Source organism: Lactuca serriola, chromosome 8 (assembly GCF_051521515.1).
Source record: "Lactuca serriola cultivar US96UC23 chromosome 8, Lser_US96UC23_V15, whole genome shotgun sequence".
In the NCBI taxonomy this organism is placed as follows: Eukaryota; Viridiplantae; Streptophyta; class Magnoliopsida; order Asterales; family Asteraceae; genus Lactuca; species Lactuca serriola.
Window position 1 is genome coordinate 124,692,834 of NC_136415.1, and position 5,162 is coordinate 124,697,995.

Sequence of the window (5,162 nt, forward strand, 5' to 3'; positions counted from 1 at the left end):
GTACCTACGCATATAATAACATAAGTATAACATCTCGACATTTAAAATAAATACATGAATTACAACATACCTGCCACGACATCGGGCGCAGCGCGGACCTCCTCCGCAGTCAGCTGAAAGGCTCTCCCACGAGCCCTCGGGGCCTCGACCTTCACCGGTCGAGTCTCAGTAGTCCTAGCAATAGGTGCAGATCCCTGACGAAGCTGCGGACACTCGGCCTTTCGATGGGCGGTCTGGTTGCAATGAAAGCAAACCATAAACCCCTTGGGGCACTCCCTAGCAATGTGCCCCTCCTTGCCGCACTTGTAGCAAGCACCGGCTCGACACGCCCCATCGTGACCCTTGCCGCACTTTCCGCAAGTGCGGCTCTTCGAACCTCTCGTCCTCGAATCGGCGGACTTGATCCGCTTGGCTGCCGGCTGAGACTGAGCCGACCGCCGGTCTGCCTGCTGAGACTCGGCCTCCTCCCTGGCCTGCGTCTCCAACTCGATCTCACGCTTCCTGGCATTCGCCTGAAGCTCAGTAAAAGTATGATAAGTGGAGTTTGACACAAACTCCCGGATCTCCCTCCTCAGAACACCCAAGTACCGGCTCATCCGAGCCTGCTCTGTGGCCACCAACTCGGGGCAAAACATCGCCCTCTCATGAAACTTCCGCGTGATTGCCGCCACCGAATCAGTACCCTGCTTGAGGGTTAAGAATTCCTGAACCAATCTTTCCTGTTCCACCGGGGGAACGTACTCATCCCTGAACATGGTAGTAAACCCCTCCCATGTCACCCCTGTAGTCTCTGCCATAGTGAAGTTCGCTGTCACGAACTTCCACCAGTCCTTCGCTCCCAGACGGAGCTGGTTCAAAGCGAACCGTACCCTCAGGTGCTCCGGGCATGAACATGTGTAGAAGCACCCCTCTATGTCCGCGATCCACCTCATCGCAGCAATCGGATCCTGCGTCCCATCGAACTCCGGTGGCTTCGTGTTGCTGAACTCTCGGAACAGCAACGAGTCACCTCCCTGTGGCCTAGCAGCGGCCACAGCTGCGGTAGCTGCAGCGGTTGCAGCCTCAGTCAATGCGGCGTACCGCTCATCGAATGTCTCCATCAGGGTGGTCTTAATAGACCCAAACATCTCCGGGATCTCAGCCCGGATCGCGGCCGCCACCTCCTCGTGAATCATCTGACGAATATCCTCGTCACTCACATCGCTCGTACTCGCTCCGTGGCGTGGTCTAACCATGATGTCTCTGAAATACAACATAAAACTATCAGAGACTCCACCGAGTATAATTGTACTCGATACGCAACCCTACTCAGTCCCCGATATCCAGGGATTCTTACTTGGGTCTCCCACTGACCCGGTGTTTTCGGTAGTACGGGCCCAATACTACCGACCACACCGCATCAGTGTTCATCCCAAGTCCTCCTCCCCAAACTCCGGATAGTGAGTACTCTACTTCTGATATGCACTATCCACCCGCATACTAGCAACGCATCTCATATAGGCAAACTTCCCTAGACTAAGGCATCACAAATCAGGCCACTCTAGTCCTATCATGAATACCTAGTCTTCTAGCATGCATAACAATTCATATCATATAATATTGTAAGGTATTTTGGGGATCTTTACCGTTCGGGCGCTGACTGATCGTACACACTGTTTCTTTCTTGCTTACCACAAAACCATTTACAAAAGTTTATGCCTTTATTTAAAAAGTTTCCCTCAAATCCTCGGTTTGAGTTCAGCTACTCCCGAAGGTGCACCCGAATCCCTCAAACCAAGGCTCTGATACCAATTGTAACAACGCAAATTTTCAAACAAATTTTTCATTTTTAAAATATAATTATTTCCATTCAAAACAAGGCATAAATAGTTTAAGTATTCTGTCAAATATAAATATTCAAAATCCCAAGATCATAAAAGCATTCTTCAATGTGTATCGATCACGCCGGCGCCTTCCTACGGTCCTCACTAGTACCTGAAATACATACACAACAACTGTAAGCATAAATGCTTAGTGAGTTCCCCAGTATACACTTACACACATACGCCTTTCCAGGCCCTGACCTTCCGGTCCTCAACACAACGCCTTCCGGCCCATAACATAATCGCCTTCCGGCCCACATAACATACATAGCTCACAGATAACAAATAACTTATCACATATAGCATACATATCACATATCATATCCGACCTTCCGGTCACACAGTCAAACCCTTCCGGGTACAGTATAGTGAGAAGACTCACCTCGTAAAAGCTGAAAGCTAGTAAATCCTGAAATGACTCGTGCACGATCCGACGAGCCACAACCTCCCTATAACATCACATATCTCATTAATACTTATATCTTCTAAGTGTGACTATCCCTAAGAAGTCAGACTTAGGTCAACTCTGGTCAACGGTCAACGGTCAACTTGACCGGACTCGACGAGTACCATGGCGACTCGGCGAGTCTAGACGTACTCCAACTTTCTGAGATTCATTATATACTCGTCGAGTATCCTCCACGACCCGACGAGTTACCCCTGGAAGAATCGCGGGGCCACCCCGACTCCACTCGTCGAGTCTGAAGAACAGCTCGACGAGTTCCAGTAATTCTCCAACCTACTCGCCGAGTCTGCTCATCGGACTCGGCGAGTCCACGCCATGCAGTCGATCAACTGCTTCCTGAGATGAGTCTCGTCCCGAAATACACAAGCATGGGACCCTCTGGACCCTTAAGGTCCTAATACAAGATTATAGTCGTTGGGTAACAAGGCACTAGTTCATCTAATCACCCAAATGGGTTCCATAAACCCTAAATCCATGCATACATCAACAAACAGAAAGGAATCTGAAATATTACCTGGAATATGCCCTCTCTGTGTCTCCAAACCGCAGAATTCGAATCCCTTGCCGATCCTTTAGCCCAAAACCCTTCTCCTCCTTGCCCAACAATTTCTTCAAGCCCTAATATCCTCCAATCTTGCTCTAGATGCCCACAGTCGTTTAGGGTTCCTCTCAATCGACTAAAGACGGACAATGACGGCATATAAGAGCATTATATACGATCCAAAACCGAACGGTTAGGGTTTCTGCTGAACAGCGTCGACTCGCCGAGTCCATATCTGGACTCGTCGAGTCCAGTCGCGGACCCGCGACCAAGTCTGCGATCCTACTCGGCGAGTCTAGGCTCCAACTCGCCGAGTCCCCTCTTAACTTACCCCAAAAACATAATTAAACAATACCTGAGATTTCGGGCTGTTACATTATATTCACTACCTGTTTTGATTTTTCTTTATGCATCTGATAATAACTTTATGGGATCTCTACCAAATCGTAGCTTGAGCCCTAATGTTACCTTATACCCTTGATTAAAACTTCCTTCGCCATGACTCATCGGAAAAAATTGAAGCAATGGACGTTGTGTTAGTCGTGGATCGCTTGTGGTTATATTAATTGTGAAGATGATGTTGGAAGAGAGTTTATGAGATCTATGGAGTACGATGTTATACTAAAAGGATTTTTTTTTTTTTTTTGGAGAGAGAGACTCTTTTATTAAATAACTAGGTTATAAGCATGGATAAAAAAGGAAAAAAAATATTGAAAAATTAAAATAACATAAAAAAAATATTTTATAATCAAAATATTATGTTAAATGCAAAAATATGAAACATATTTTTTTTATTTATCCATTTATTATAACATTCCACTTTTATATTTCCTATTTCAACAATGTACTTTAGAAAATGTTGTAAAAGTCTAAAAGAGCATGTTTTTGAAATCAAAAGAATAATACATTACTTGTTTTTAAATGAAAATAAAAGTTTTTTTAAAAAAAATCTACACAAGCATGTATAAACTATTTATATGTAGCATATTCAAAAATATTTTGTCTATTCTAGTCATTATAATATTTTCAAAAGTTTGTTATTATTATTTGTAAAATTTAGAATGCGGTTTCCATAAATTATCATAGCTCCAATAGTGAATTACTTATGAAAATATTATTGTTTTCGTGACTAATGAAACTGTTCATATCTAAGTGTTATACATATAATGGTTTTTCATTAATAACAGACCCAACACACGTAATAGCTAATAAAGAACGACTAAGTATTCATTCAACTTAACATGTAAATTGTTTTTTTTTAGTTTGACTAAACTTAACATGTAAATTGTTTTTTTTAGTTTGACTAAAAATCAAAAGCAATTTGAGTTCTTAGTTTGCATGATACCATAGTCTTTTTAAAAACATAAGGATATAATTACATACAAACGGGTAGAGGTGTCTTGTATGAACCTTAAAATATTCTTTTAAAAAAAATTACAACTTACAAATAAGTGCATGTAAACTTTCTTGATTAAATTTAGAAAATATAAAACTGCAAATTTTAAAAATCAACAAACACCAAATAATACAGCACGTTAAATTAAAACAGGAAATAAAATATTTATTCAGTCCAAGAGCAACTATTAACAAAGTGTTATTCAAGTTTTTTGCTTCCAAGAGTATATGAGATAACATAATTGAAGTTGTTTGTCCTCTTTGCACCTGTGAGAAATAAAAGTAGCAGCCATTAGAACAAAAGCGACAAATGTATACTACTATTTGTTGTATTTAACCAAACAAAAAAAATCGGTTATGCAATTAAGACTCATTATTTACATACCTTTGTACTTTATCGATTAGCTTTTTAGTAAAATCAATTGTTTTTTTGTCTGGTTAAATTAATCGATAAAGATTAAATTGGGCACACCATTTATTATCTTATTAGCCTTTTCAACCGAATCTACATATCTACAGCTAAATGATAAATGATATTGTTGGAAGCCTATGTATTATTTTACACCAGAAGTCCTTCATAGATTATCTTATTAGCATTTTCAAGTGAATTTGTCTTTTGTCAACATCCAACTTTCATTTCTTTCTATTGTAACCTATGTACTATGTTGCACCAGAAATCCTCCGAAATGAGTTAAGTCATAATCTAATTAATCACTGCAACACATTCCTTACAAAACAGATTTAGTAAAAGTTAGTGGAGAAACATACATTCATTGGAGAGAGGTTGGTACCTCAAATATTCCAGGTTTGAAGTCTTTGCAAGCAGTATTTGTTAAGACCACAAGCAACAACTAATTCACTATCTTTCACTCTTTGTAGTTTATCAATAATATCAAGC